At 48.4% G+C, this 15,376-nt stretch overlaps 1 protein-coding gene across 1 annotated transcript in view; it reads left to right on the plus strand.

The window, feature by feature from the left end:
* The first annotated feature begins 587 nt into the window (after nucleotides 1-587).
* Lpar3 (lysophosphatidic acid receptor 3) overlaps nucleotides 588-15,376 on the plus strand; it is a 71,169-nt gene continuing 56,380 nt past the window's right edge. The window contains exon 1 of the mRNA XM_051194912.1: nucleotides 588-610. The gene's annotated coding sequence lies outside the window, so the exon portion shown is untranslated. The remainder of the gene's footprint in view (nucleotides 611-15,376) is intronic.

Consider the following 15,376-nt stretch of genomic DNA (forward strand, 5'->3'; position numbering starts at 1 on the left):
CACGCCTTGTTGTAACACAAAGAAAGGTGAGTGTTCTTCGCCTCCGGGGTGCCTGAACTCTAGGGTGACTGTGGGGTTCAGGCTTTAGGGTATCAGGTCTGGTCCTTCCAGCAGCCACCTCTAACACTTACCTTTCCCCATAGAGGAGCGAGGGTCAGAGCGATGTGATTCAGCCCGGGGATCCCTCTGAAGTAAGGCTCTCTTTGTAGGACCCCTGGTTGCTATTGGTCCTTTAGGAAGCCTTTTGGTGGCCTCTTAAAGCCGGCCACCCCATTGCACTAGGTCCCTAACCAAACTTCTGCAGACCTCCTCGCCGGGGCAGCCCGGGCTCTCTACTGCACCGATCTGATCGGAGCCTGGCCGGCGGGGGGCGCTCTCCCGTGGGAACTTGCAGACTCACCCGGCCGGGCGGGACCAGGCCGCCCCTCCACCCCCACCCCCTTGCCTGGCAAAGTTGCCCGGGACTCCAGGGCGTCGCTGCGGACGCTGGAGAGCAGGCGCTCGGCTCTGCCTGCTCCACGTCCTCCACCGCTGGCCGGCCGGAGCCTGGTCGCCCCGTTGCCCCTTCGAGCTCCCCCGAGGGCATGCGGCTCTGGGGCGAGCAAGAGCGGTGAGTGGTGAGTGCGGTGCGCGGCCAGGGATGGGGGTTCCCAGCAGGGCTTTTTCGGGGTTCTCTGGTCTCCAATCCTCTCTAAACTCCTGGGAACGGAACTTTCCCCGCCGTGTGTGGCGTACCTTACCCTTTCCCACTTCGTGTTTCCCAAGAGCAAAAGTCAAGGCAGATAGATGCAAAAGCCTAAAAGCCGGGCTGCATCGGCCTTGGCTCTGAGCTGGTTGGCAGGGTGCAGGGACACCCGGCTCCATCTCCATCACGCTGCGCTTTGCAGGGGCATTTCTTTCCAAACTCCGTGGAGTCTGTCTGGTGATGGAAGTGGGTCCTCCCCGGGAGTCCTGGGAGGTGACATTTTCCACGTTACAGTTTCATTGTGGTCTGTCTGTTGGTAAAAGCGGGAGCTGAGTGCAGGCAATCCTCTCAAGATTTGGAAAATAGTCACTCTGTCCAGCTCCGACCAGTAGTGAGGGATGAGCCAAAGGTCTCTGGGATCCCTTTCACCCCCAGGGAGGGGTAGGGTGGGACAGGAGTGCTTTGTTTTTGTATCAGTTTCTTCATTGCCTTCTCTGTGCAAGTTGCACAGATAGCAAGTTGCTATCAGAAATTGCTTAGAATTTTCTCAGGCTTGTGATTTGAGGACAGAGTTTTGCAAACAATTTAGTCTTATTAACATGATCATAGAAAGGGCCGCCCAGAGCACTTAGAGATCAAATTGTAAATAAAATAATTTCCCCCAAATGCTCCTCTCATAAAATTTGCTTCTGTCATTGTAACAGTTTTGTCCTGCCTAACTCTTGATCTTGGAATGTCACATCAGCAGTAAAAGACTCAGCTTTTCAGGTTTTCTCCATGTAGTTTGTAAATCGGAGGATAAAGTGAATGTCGTCCTAGCCAAACTCTTTGCAAGCAGGTGAACTTTGCGTACATGCCCAGTCTTTCCTTAATGCAGAGTACCTGAGTTGCTAAAGAGAGTTCTGGGTCTACCTGTGGTTGTCAATCCTGCTAACAGGGAGGTTTGGGTTCAAGCCTGTCTGATGGCTTCAGTGAGCCCAGGGAACCAGGGACAGGAACTCCTCTCCTCATTCCCAGCAGGAATGATGCTATTGGAACAGGCTTGACTCAGTTAATATAGTTTGTCCAAGCAAACTGGGCCATCCTAAAACGTACTGCTAGCAAACCCTGTCAGTTAGGTGGGTCCTATCCCTTGAGACCCTGTGTCCCTGGACATTTAACCATGGGGACAATATTTGCACTGTAATCCACATAGCCAGTGAAATACATTGTTTAGAATTTTTTCCTATTAATATTTTTTTTCTATTCTTCAGTATTCAAAACCTTGATGCTTTCTTTGATCTAGTGACAAATAAAACTTCTAAATTTTACCAAATGCATTCAGCAATTGCAAGTCTTTATATCAGATCAGGTCTGTTTTGGTCTGGCTGTTTTATAAGATGTTTAACAGAACGGATCTGTACAGGTTCTCATGAAAGGAAACTTTAAAGTATTTAGTGGTTTTTTTTTATGTACTTCATCTGAATTCAAGGTGCTACAATGCATTAATTTCTCCCTCTCCCTCTCCCTCTCCCTCTCTCTTGCAGAATACACAGGCACAGGTGTGCACACACAGTTGAAGAGCCAGGTAGCAAATAAAGCTAACTCCCTGGAAGTTGAACCCTCATGCCTAAGAGTATCTCCTTCCCTAAGCTCCCCAGCTTTCTCTGAGGGTCTGCAGCCACCATGGCTTAAGCCAGCCCCTTATTTCTTTGGGCTGGGGCAAGGAGAAATCACTGTAACTCGGGTATGAATTGCTGTAACTCAAATAATCCATTAGTCACTCTCCTTGGCGTATATATTAGTTCAAATGCTTTCTGGCTTGTGATTATACCCCAGAAAGTGGTTAAGTCTGATTGTAAGCTTCTAAATGGCCCAGGCCAGACTCAGGCCATTATTAGTGTGGCATAAAGGGAGGGACAGACCTTACAGCCGGTCCAGCCTTTGTTCTAGCTGGCATTGTGACCATAAGCACATTGTTTTGCTTCCCTGTAAAACTGAAGATTGCATTCAACTCCCAAGATTTAAAGTGAATGCAAGAGGGTCCCCAGAATACAGGAAGTATCAAAATGGTGCCTGGCCTTTCCCTCCTAAACGTAAGTGCTGGGGTCCGTGTAAGCCTGGCCACACTCGTCCCCTGTCCCAGTGAGAGTGTGCAGAGGTTTCAACCGCAGGTGACTTAACTGCACACATTTCTCTTATGTGATACCCATCCCTGGACATGAGCCTTGGGTTAGTTTCTGTTTTCGCAGCCGCAACCACGCTACTGACACCAAGCTATTCAAGGGAGGAGAGACTTGGGTTGTTTCATGATTTGAAGGCCCAGCCCGCTATGGTGGCACGATCTGGAGCAGACGGCTGCTTGCTCACATGTGGAGGAATCGGGGCGCAGAGAGGGGACAGGGAACAGGGCTGTAAGTCCTCCCTCAGAAACACTCCTCCTCCAGCCAGGCCTCGTCACCACAACCCCCAGAAACAGTGCCCGTGGGAACATTTCTCATCTGCAGCAGGCCTTTCCACATGTGTCTAGCACTCTACAGGCAGTGAGCTTTCTTCTCTCTGATCTCGACCGAACATCATCCTCATTCTGGATTCTGTGTGTAGGCGGGAACATTTGGCTCCACCTTGAGTGTGAGGGGAGGTGGTGGAGTCAGGAAATTGTCCTCAATGTGGGGGGGTCACCTTTCAAAGACCACCGGAAAACGCAGATATTTATATCACATTGCACAACAGGGACATGATTACAGCTATGAAGTAGCAATGAAAATGATTTTATGGCTGGGGCAGCCGCACGTGAAGACTGTATTAAAGGGGTTGCGGCATTAGAAAGGTTGAGAACCCTGGCCCAGAGCTTGTGCTTTGTAAGTGATGGGCTAGAGGTGTCTGGCTCTTACCGAAGCCTCATCTCTGTGGGATCTGTGACCTTGTCACATTTCAGTTGGTTTGGTAATTTATATGATGGGGATTATAATTCCTTTCTCGGTTGCCTGTGTGGGTTAGTGACAGGTCCCGTTAAATCCTATGTGTAAGCATTGTACTTGGGGGAGCTAATAATGGTAGTAATTAAAGAGGCTGGGCATCCACATGTGGACATCCTGGGCATACAGATGTGGACCATCCTGGGCAGATTCACTCAGCACTGTTGAGATGAGTGCCAGAAATCCCATGTGGGTGTCTTGAGGATGGAGTGGATATCAATGCCATCTCTCCTGCTCTTTGAGGCCATACTAGACTTCAGGGAGGAAATTGAAGCGGAGCTTAAGAAACTGCTTTGTGAGGAACTGCAAGTTAATCACTGAACCAAGATTACTAAACAGCATGCAAGGGAAGGCACAGAGCAAAGTTCCACGCTGCTTTAAATGTAAAAATTTCTGTCACCTCAGTTCCTGGTGTATAAAACCCAAGGGCTAGTTACCCTCCAGGAAGAGAGTGGGGGCAGCAGTTGTTAGCCATGCTGGACATGGCCCTGAACTCCTACACCATTCTCTCGGCCCTGTGACTTCCCAATGACTGAGTTTATCTTGCAAAGTGATAGCATGCCTCGAGCCCAAACCCTGGGCAGTTTAATTATGTCTCTCAGTCAGAAAGACCAATGTTACTCACCACCTGATCATGAGCCAAGAGAGTAGAACCACCTGAGGGAAAGGTCCCAAGGTCCTGGGTTGTAGCCACCTCCTCATCATGGTCCTACCCCTAACTTGTCCTGTTTGCCTATAGTTTTCAACTGCTCTTCTGCTCATGACCCCTGATGTCACCTCATTCTCATAATCCCTGTCTCCTCTTATCAGACGTGACAGGCTATGTCTCCCACCAGGACAGCCAGCCATATCCCTCCTAAGACTGATAATCAGGCCCCTAATTGCTCATCTGACAGTTGTATGTCTTTGTTGTTCCTGGGGCACTAGGCTGGGTGGGGTGGGGGAGAGGTCTTCCAGCCCTGATTTGACCCAGCAATGTGCTGATTTGTGGACTTATAGTGGCAGGGCTGGGTTGGAGGTCCAAATAGCCCTGAAGACATGTGCAGGTTTTCTCAAAGGCCTTCAAGCAAATGGACAGTTTTAGCAGAAGCAGTGATAATGTTTTATGAATGAAACTTTAGGACAACCCCTTGACCTCTCTTCAAAACTCCAGTCATGATTATTAGCGGAAACAATGCAGAATAACATTTCATCCTCAGTTTCTCACAAGGGCACGTGTAGCTCACTGACAGTAGGAAATGCTCACGAGTCTCCTTTGCAGTCAATGTGTTGACTCATATGTCTGCTTTTGTTTTGATGCTCGGATTGTACTCACTGGAGATTCTGTGATGGTTGCTCTTGTGTTTTATCATTGATTGAGCCTTCCTTCCTTTTCCTTTTCTTTCTGTCCTCCCCCCCCCCCCAATGTGTTCCAGGCTCATCTCGTACTTTTTCTAAACTATTTCATCTTCTCTTGGAGTAGATAATGCCATTTTCTCCTTTGACAACTGTACACTTAAGGGGTTTGATGCGATACTTTGATATACTTATCTCAATACACATACACATCATAAAATGATTGCTACACTTAACCGAACTCACATGCTTCCATCTCATACAGTTGTATGCGAAAGGCGCCTAAAAATCTTCCCTTTTGGCAAATTGGAGCTATACATTGCCATATTGTTGAGAACAGCCCTCAGTAGTGCATTGCAGGGTGGGAGGAAATGGAAATGGGAAGGCACGGAGTTCCGTTTATGTCACGGTGACTAAGTCTAGCGATGTAGTGTACAATGTGACAACAGTCAGCATGGGGAAAGCTTATATGCCCGTTGTTACCTTGGTGTGATTGTTCCTATAGCTCTCAGAAGACAGAACTGGAACGTGAACACACACACACACACACGCACACACACACACACACACCTCAATACTCGGCCTTGTGCTATAAAATGACAGTTCTAAGGAGGATATTTCTTTACTTTTCCCTTTGTGTGCATGTGCAAAGGTTCTCTCGAAATTCCTGCCATCATGAGTATTTCTTCTTGTTTGCTCAGAGTAACCAGTTTCCCTGCCATGAAGGTCCCTCCCTGACTACTTTATGTCCATCTCTTTTCCTGTTCCCACAATTCGGGATCTCCTCAGCAGCTTCAGTTTCTTCCAGCTCATAGCTCCATGGCTCCCAACCCTCGCCCATGGCTCTGCGCATGGCCTGTGTGTGTTGTGAGGCTGCATTCCCACTCACTGCCAGTGTCTAAGTATCTCAGGGCTTCTCTGGGAGGAGGACGGAGTTATCCCTGGCTGGATTCTGCTGCTCTGTATTACAAGCTTTCTGGGACGATTTTATAGCCTTATAAATCTCTCTCTCTCTCTCTCTCTCTCTTCATTTGTCTCGAACAGTGAGAAACTTTAACTGGGCAGGGAAGAGGAGACTCAGTGAGTGGGCGACCCCTTGGAGTCCAGGAGAACCTGCCCACTGCATACACACACAGCTCTCTGTAACTGTGATCCCAGGACTAACCAGGAGGAAAGCCAAAGAGACCAGAAAGTTACAATTGCACTGGTTGTCCCCAGGTCTGCCCCAGTTTACTTCTACCTGATTTACCCTAGTCAGATAAATGAAGTCTGTAGCCTTGTAAAAGTTAATCATTTGTTCTACTGTGGTAATTCAAAAAAAGCTGTGAGAGACAAAGATGCCATGTGACAGAGTTCAAGCAGAGGCTTTTTAAAAAAATATATTAGGGGAAAAGAATTGTAAAGAGGGGAAGGAAGGGGGAGACTGGACTCTGGGGACAGGAGTAGTGGGAGAGAAGAAAGAGGGGCAGAGAGAGGGAGAGAGAGAGAGGGAGAGAGAGAGAGAGAGAGAGAGGGAGAGAGAGGGAGGGAGGGAGAGAAGGTGGGCGGGGCTCTTTTAAAAGGGAACACAGTGAGTGTGCACAGGTGGTGCTCTCAGTGGCTGCAGCTGAGGGCGTGTCCTGTCAGGACCCCAAGGGCAGGCCAGCACAGATGCCTGAATACTAACACAGACTGCATTGCTTCTCTTCTGAGCGTTCCCTGAAACAGGAAAGCTGACATTACTGCTGTTCCCTATAAGGGGTTTTATTTCGTTTTGACATTTTCAGTTTGTCACCTGAGCTTTTTCCCCAGTAAACTTTGAACAAAATTTTGAAGGAAAGATGCATTTATTTGTTATTGGTATTTTTAAGCACAACCGGATCATATTTCTTCTGGAATCCATAAAAGCTTGCGGAATAGAGAACCGATACTGTGTATTCCCTTTCTTACATGAGTAGAAAGAAGAGACCTTGAGGGTGAGTGCAGTGAAAAGAGCCTGGGCCGGGAAGTGGGGAGCTGGTCAGAAGGAATCAGTGCCTTATTTGTAGTGTGTTCACCCCATGCTGACATCTCCCATGTGGTGGGAGGGACAGGAAGTGATGGGGAGGGATGAGGAGGGGTGGGAAGGGGTGAGGAGGGATGGGTGGGAAGGGATGGGAAGGGGTGAGGAGGGATGGGGAGGGGGTGAGGAGGGGTGGGAAGGGGTGGGAAGGGATGAGGAGGGGTGGGAAGGGATGAGGAGGGATGGGGAGGGATGGGGAGGGGTGAGGAGGGGGTGAGGAGGGGTGGGGAGGGATGGGAAGGGATGAGGAGGGATGGGGAGGGGTGAGGAGGGGTGGGAAGGGGTGAGGAGGGGTGGGAAGGGGTGAGGAGGGGTGAGGAGGGGGTGGGAAGGGGTGAGGGAGGGGTGGGAAGGGGGTGAGGAGGGGTGGGAAGGGGTGGGAAGGGATGAAGAGGGGTGGGAAGGGGTGAGGAGGGGTGGGAAGGGGTGAGGAGGGGTGGGAAGGGGTGGGAATGGATGAGGAGGGGTGGGAAGGGGTGGGAAGGGGTGAGGAGGGGTGGGAAGGGATGGGAAGGGATGAGGAGGGATGGGAAGGGGTGGGAAGGGATGAGGAGGGGTGGGAAGGGGTGGGAAGGGATGAGGAGGGGTGGGAAGGGATGGGCAGCCACTGAAAGCTGGAATATGCAGCATTATGACAATCAGCTCCAGTGCCGTGACAGAATGGGTCAGCAAAAGCTTGGCTTTTGTGTCCTGGTAACCCAGAAGTACCTTTAAAGTGTCACAGGTTGAAATCCCTTTGATGTGCCCCACCCACCACGCATCATCCTTTAGTGACACACAGTACACTGTAGAGTACAGACCTCACTCATAAGTGGAGGCTGTGGGGTCTGCCTGGTATCAGGAGAGGCCATCACACTATGTAGTACTAGTCTACAGAAAAGCATCAAGGTCCAGAATTTGAGACATATTTTCTATGGGATGGGCATCACTTTTGCACCATCATAAAGTGAAAATAAATCCTAAATGGGTTCACTGTAAGTTTGGGACTGTCTGCAGGGAGAAGGCTAAACGTCAGCATTTCACGCCGCTGGCTGCAGAGTCCCTTCTTCCATGGTTACCTGAAACTTGGTGTTTTCGTTGGTGGCGAGAGAGTTATCAAGTGGGCTCTGAACTGAGTGGTGGGGGAGACCTTGGCTTTGGGTGGCTGTTCTGATGGCCCACTCCACCAGAGGAAACAGATTGCTTTGTTTTCCCTCCCCCTCCCCCATAATCTATCTCTCTTAAATCCTCCCCTTGCCTCCACAGCCAGCCTGGGGATCTCTGGACTCAGTTTTCTAGACTTAGACAGTGCATGACTGTGCCGTTCACCTCATCCCAACAGCCTATGCTCCATTATGGCCCTGCTATGGCCAAAGAAACTGAGCTTCAGAAGGTCCTGCTGATGACAGCAGTCATCAATTCAGCGGTGTGTGAGAATGTTTTAAACACATGGGCCCTCCCAACAGTCTTAGGAAGAAGGTTTTCTTATAGTCTCCATTTTGCAGATGGGCAACTTAAGGCACCAAGAAACTAGGTGGCTTTCTAACTGATAAGCAAGGCTTCTAAGAGTTTGAATCGTTCCAGGGGCCATGCTCGTTGACAACATGAATAATGTCATTTGTCAAAGAGATGACCCTTTCCCCACTTTATGTTCTCATCATACTCTCAAACATCAGTTGACTGTTTATACATACGCTTATTTCTGGACGTCCCTCTTCTGCTCCATTGGTCTAGACTGCTGTCTTTTGCCAGTACTATACCATTTTAGTTATGGTAGCTTTGTAGTGTGGTTTGAAATCAGAAAGTCAGAAATTGTGACTTCTCTGGCTTTGGTTTTTCCTAACATTGGTTAGCAATTTCATGAGTTTCAGTATTTTTTTTTCTGCATTGATTCTGCAGATCACTTTGAGTGGTCTGGAACATTTTATCATTTTTAAATCTCTGATCCATAAACATGAGGGTTTCCCCCACATTTTTGTGTTTTCTTTAATTTCTGTCATCAGCGTTCGATAGTCTACTGTGTATAAGGCTTATTACTTGGTGTTTTGCCTTGTTTTGATGATATTATGAGCGTGATTCCTTTCTTAGATTTTGTTGTGGATTGCGCATTGTGAGTGTATAGAAGTAGAATTGGCTTTGTGTGCTTGACTTCTATTTTGCAACCTGACAGAGTTAGTTTACTTGTGCGGAGACTCTTTGAACAAGTAGCATTCTCCCTACAAAAGACCATATCATCTGTGAACAAAGGCAAGTTTGCTTCCTCCTTCCCCACCTCAATGCCTCTCTGGCTTTCTCTTGCCTGATTGCTCTGGGTAGAGTCCTGACCAGAGGCCGTGGCACAGCACAGTGTGTTCCGATTCAGAGGAGAGGTTTCAGTTTCTCCCCCAGAGTACCGCTTTGCTCATCACCACTTAGTGTAGCTCTCATCAGCCAGTGTTCAGACCCTGGATCTGAGTCCTGTATCTTCTCCTCTCTTCTGCATTCCTGCTGTGCTTGGGGCAGTTCTGAAGCCTGGATACTGTGGCCCTGAGCCTGCACTCAGGCAGAGTGAAGTCTTCCCGAGACTATTGCCGTTTTAGCATAGTCACAGGATGGCTTTGTCATCGTTCCTCCTTAAATAGAGGACAGTTAAAAATCTCAGAATTTCAGTTCTGTATTGCATTGACTTTTCAGGAAGTTTGCTAGCCCTAATCTTCTCGGGGTTGTACTTTCGTGCTATGTACCAGAAGTGTTGCTTTGATTCAGTCCTGTTAGTGACTCCATACGGTTTTAAGATTATGCCAGTTTTAGAGAAGAAGGAAGGGCCAATGGCCTGTCAGTAGGTGTCGGACGGAGCCATTTCTGGACAGAGAATTCCACCTCTGAAGAAGGTTCAGTAGATGGCCTTTCACCATCCTACCTTGATGTGTTGTGTAGGCTCTAGCCTTCTGATGCTAAAATGCTCTTCACTTTCTTGTTTTGGCTGATGAACCTGCCATACCGTGGAGGAAAATAAGAGAGAAACTCAGAACACACAGGGACAAGTAACGGTGACAGGGAGCTGCAAACCCTGAGCAGGAATTATGGGGTCTCCCAGCAGTGGCGTGAACTGTGAAGGGGGCCTTCCCGAGAGCCTGACCACAATGCTCTGTGAGCACCTGTACAGTGAGCATTGGGAAACATGGGGCCCACAACAGAGGACAGTCAAGACATGGATTCCTTGTCAATATAATTCCTTGTGTTCCTTTTGCTTCTAGTAGATTCTATGTAGTTACCACATGTGAATTCCACTGGGGATGAATTCTCAAGCGTTGCTATTTTCTGGCTCTGATGCTTACCTGGTCTCTCCTCTTCCCATCAACATCTGCTGTGAGGTTTTCTGGGATGCAGATGTGGGAGGGAGGGTGTACCCTGACTCACATTTACTACAAGCTTTCCCTCATCCCACTGGAGCATCTGAGAGCCCTTGGGAAAGACCATGAGTGTTCCCTGAAATTCCTGCTCTTGAGGTTAGAGAAGCAGCTATGTTTTCTGATGCTCTGAGCACCTTGGTTTCTGGACACTTTCTGTTCCTTTCAGCCTTTGCTTGCAAACAGACGCTTCTCAAATGAGACCATCTCTCTCTGGTAGGGCATTACTAAAAGCTACAAGAAGCAGTCAACACTCCCTCACCCTCTGATTTTTTCTAATCTGTCATCCGGAGCCACAGGCATGGATGTCTCAAGTGTAGTGACTTGAATGAAACAGAAGTTTATCTTTCTGTCTTGTTCAAGGCCCTTTAGTACTGTTTTGAGTTCAGACTCAAGGCGTCCTTTCTTTTTGTTTTTGAGGCATGCCCTGGGATGTTGCTTATCAAATCTGCTTGATAAAAGGAAGTAACCTGTTTGCCTAACATTTGCAAGGCTCTGGGTTCAGGCACCGATAAATGAATCGAAAAGAGTAAAGAACTTGTTCCTGCCGAAGATCAGTCAGTGTATTTTCAGAGACAGGGCCACTCCTGCGTTTTTATCTCATGACAACTTCAAATTGCTGTAACCATTTCTAAGTATTTGTTCTCAGTGTCTGTGTTTATTTCCTCTCCAGTGGACGCTAGTCCATGGCTGTGGTCATCTGTGCTGACCCAGAGCTTTTTCCTTGCTTCTGTGTTCAGTGCTGGGCCTTGGGTGAGGAAGAGCGTGAAAGGACTCGCGTCTGCTTAGGCTGACTGTGCACAGCACAGCTCCCTGGAAGAGGGAGCACCAAGCCATGCAAAGGATGGGGTACAAGCATACAGCTGTGCAAGTAAAGAAAACACCGACCTGGGAGATGGCTATGTTGACAAAGTGTTTGTCTTGCATTCATGAAGACCCGAGTTTGATCCCAGAACCCACTTACTAAGTCAGGTGCAACACTGTGTACTCGGTGAGACAGGAAATGGGGGTGACTGGGTCCCTGGAGCTCACTGTCCAGCTAGCTTTGCCTATTTGGTACATTTCCAGGCCAATAAGAGTCCCTGTTTGAAACAATATGTGGAAAAATTCCAGAGGAGTGACAGCCTAGATTGTCCACATGTACATGCACTCAAAAGCAAACACACACACACACACACACACACACACACACACACACACACACACACAAGAAAAACAAAGCACAACTCAATAGTTTGTGCTGTCGAGCCTAGAAATGAACAATAATTTGAAGTGCCAATTTCAAGAGAATTCACAGGGTAATCTACAGTTATGGGCAGATGTATTTCAAGTAACTGTGGGGTTATTGTCACGTTGTGCAGGATTCTTAGATGGAGAAAGGGTTCCCAATGGGCCTTTAGGGAAGCCTGATGGTCAGGGGCACATTGTGTGGTGAGAAGTTCAAGTGGGCGGCTGAGGTCCACTCTCAGAGGAAGTCCACAAAGCAAATACCCAGGTGGGAACTACCTTAAAATCCACAAGGTTATGCCAGCATCTAAGCAAGGGGCAAGTCCAAAGACATGGAGTACTGTCACAGTTGGGACACTTACAGACCCGTCTGAAAGTGTGTCTCCCTGGGAGGTTCTATACCCCCTCAAGTTGATGAGCAAGATAAACTGATATCTGCTGTTGCAGGTCACCCTGCTGGGACACCCCTTGGGGGAGGGCCTGAGAAGGTGCACCACCAATGACCCAGGCACCAGGAGTCAGAAAATAGCAGATGGTGCTGCAGACTCATTTATTAAGACGTTAGACCTGCCGTTATACCCCCTCCCAAGATCCTATGGCTCAGGCAGCTGCTTCTGCTGCGTGTCCCTTCCTCATTGGAGTCTCTGGGTCAGGTGTCTCTGCATCAGCATCTCTGGGCATTGAGGCAGGCTTGGCTCAGGGAGGAAGTGCCTGCCATGCCTGCGCATTCATTCATGCGCAGGCTGGCCTGGGCACAGGGGGCAGGGAGACTCCATCTTGGGTAGGCTGGCTGCAATTTCTCCCACAGTCTGCACGGTGGATTTAACCTTTTAAAATTATTATGATTTATTTTACTCTATGTTCACGGGTGTTTGGCCCGTGTGCATGTCTGCTCACCACGTGTATCATAGGTCTCTGGATGCCATGTGTAATACCCACAGATATCAGAAGAGGGAGTCAGAATCCCTGGAACTGGAGTGACAGACGGTTGTGAGCCACAAAGTGGGCGCAAAGAATCAAACCAGCTCCTCTGGAAGCACAACCAGTGAGCGCTCTTAACTGGCAAGCCGTCTCTCCAGCCTGAGCAGTCATCTTCTAACAAAAGAGTTTAAAAGGAGAGGAGAACTAAGAAACAAGACCAAGACTGCCCATAGTCCAAGGCTGGTGGAAGAACAGAAGAGGGGACATGGAGGACACTGTGGAGTGATGGGAGATGTCATTCTGTAGATATGTTTCTCGTATTGGCTAAGGAATAAAGCACTGTTGACCAATAGGAAAGCAAGATAGGCGGGACACGGAGACTAGGAGGAGAGAGGAAGTGGTAGGGAGTTCCAAGATGGAGGACAGAGGGAAGAACGCCAGCCCCTCTCTCCGGAAAGATGAGACCACGAGGAAGTACTTAGATGAATAGAAATGGGTTACTATTTAAGACAGAGCTAGCCGATAAGAAACTAGTAACTGGCCAACAGAATTATATCTAATACAGAGTCTCTGTGTGTTATTTGGGGCTGGCATGGCGGTGGGTCCAGACCGGCGGGAATGCCCGGGAGTGTCAAGTAAAGACATCCACGTTCAGCTCCGGCCCACGAAAGGAGGGCTAGAAACGACCTGGGAATTTTTCAGATTGAATGCATTAAAAAAAAGTGCCCATTACCAACCAGATGCTGTGTTTTTAGTTCTAAAAAGTGGGAGGCAGAGGGATATCAGCTATCAGCTCAGCTTATAACAAACTCAGACATGGGGTTAGACGAATGAATATTTATGTAGTGGAGTATATTGAAGACCTTAGCAGGCATAGCAACGCATAAGTCTTCCAATTATGTGATACCCAGGCATCATTCACCACAGAATTGGTAGGCTTCCATCTGCTCTCCATCCAATAAACAGCGGACAAACACATCACAACTAAGCATCTGTTGAACATCGTCTACTTGACACTGTACTGAGCACTAGGACACAGACGACGTTCATGCCCTAAAACACTCATCTGATGGTAAAGGCATACATACACATGGGCAGAAAATGCTCACACTATCTAAGAAGTTCTTGACACACCCGTTAAGAGAGTCTGAATATAAAGCTAAAACACCACTTAGGGCTGCATAGATGGTGCAGCTGGTAAAGGAACGTGCCTTGCTTGCATAAAGATGTGAGTTCTGCCCCAAGACCCCACATGGAAATATTGTGTGTATCGGCATGCCCTTGTAATCCCGGTGCTGGTCCAGCACCAGGGAGGCAGGCACAGGGGACCCTTGGGGCTCACTGGCCACCTATCCCAGCTAACTGGTAAGCTCCAGGCCAATTGGGAAGTAGATGGCGTTTCTGAGGATGACACTTGAGGTTGTCCATCAACCTCCACATGCATGTGTGCTCAGGAAGTAGTTGTAAGAGTCAAAGGAGAAATTGGTAGGAAACTATCTCATGGAAATTCATTAGAAGTGATATGGCACCTCTGACCCAGAAACGGCAAGGGACACCAGTCGAGAGGAAGGAGAAGGCAATTCTGTCCCATTAGAGGGCTGCCCAGCGGCAACTGAACCAGGACACTCATCGCAACCTGGAGAAAAGGTGGCAGGACATCAGCATGGCCACCTCCCTCCCGCCTCTCACTGCCTGGCTGGTGCCTTATTGCCAGGCAAGCATGGCTTGGGGGCAAGAGACCAGCAGAATGGGGGGCAGGAGCCCCCCCCCCCCGTCAGGGATGAGTTCACTTCATCTTCCTTCTCTGGGATCTCTGAAGCATCCGTCAGAACTGTTTCCCACCACAGGGCGTGGACTGACACTTTCTCTGCAGAGACTGAGGCTGAACTCAGGTGGACAAGCCCTGCAAAAGCAAGAAGGAATCACTGTAGACCACCAGTGGTCTGACACTGGGCACCGTGGAAGGCGGTTTGGGACAAGCTCTGCAGAGCAAGGAATTCCTGAACGCCCTTCTGGGGACTAGAGAGGGGCCACAGGAGGGAACACAGCACACAGCTAGATAACAATAAGAAAGTTTGGACATCAAATTCTCCTGTTGCAGGCTTTGCACTACGGAGAAATATGTTTGTCTTCTCATGGGAAATGTTTCAAAATACCTTTTATAGACAAAATTTTTCTGGTCAAGAAATGTATTTCCTTCCGTATGACTGTCTGCACCTTTAATTTTTGTATTCTCAACCCTTTCAACGGCGAAGCTACCGAATGTGACTGCACAGTGACCTAAAGATTGTCCAGGGAGTTACGTATAAGTAATACTAACTTTAAACATTTTGGCCAGCATTTCTAATGAGGGTCAAAGGTCAAAAATGTATCTCCTTCTGCAGCTTAATGAATGAGATACAATTTTATAATGAGGTAAACGCCATTAAAGATTTACATTACATTTGGATAAACAAAGTCAGGGAATTTGTTGCTCACATAAAATCCTTGTGTTCTCTCTCTCTACTGTGTTTCCACTGCCGTCTTCCTGTTTAGCCAAGGGGCTTAAGACAGTCCTCAGCCACCAGGAACATCCGGGAAACAATGCCTTTGATTACAGCTGTTTATTAAACAAGCCGAAGCTGTGGTGTATATCGCATGCTGTTAGTCCACCCACTCCCTAGGGAGAGATGGCGGTGGATGACCTCGCTTACATGTCTCATGCTGCCCTCCCTGCCTAAAGGACTCCAAATGTGCTCTGACACAATAACCTGTTTATTCTGCTAAGCCTGGCCTGAAGTTTGTCCTGAATGCCACCGTGTCCTTGGGAATGTCAATTTCTGGGGGTGGGGAGGGGGTGACA

Source organism: Phodopus roborovskii, unplaced genomic scaffold (assembly GCF_943737965.1).
Source record: "Phodopus roborovskii unplaced genomic scaffold, PHOROB, whole genome shotgun sequence".
Classification (NCBI taxonomy): Eukaryota; Metazoa; Chordata; class Mammalia; order Rodentia; family Cricetidae; genus Phodopus; species Phodopus roborovskii.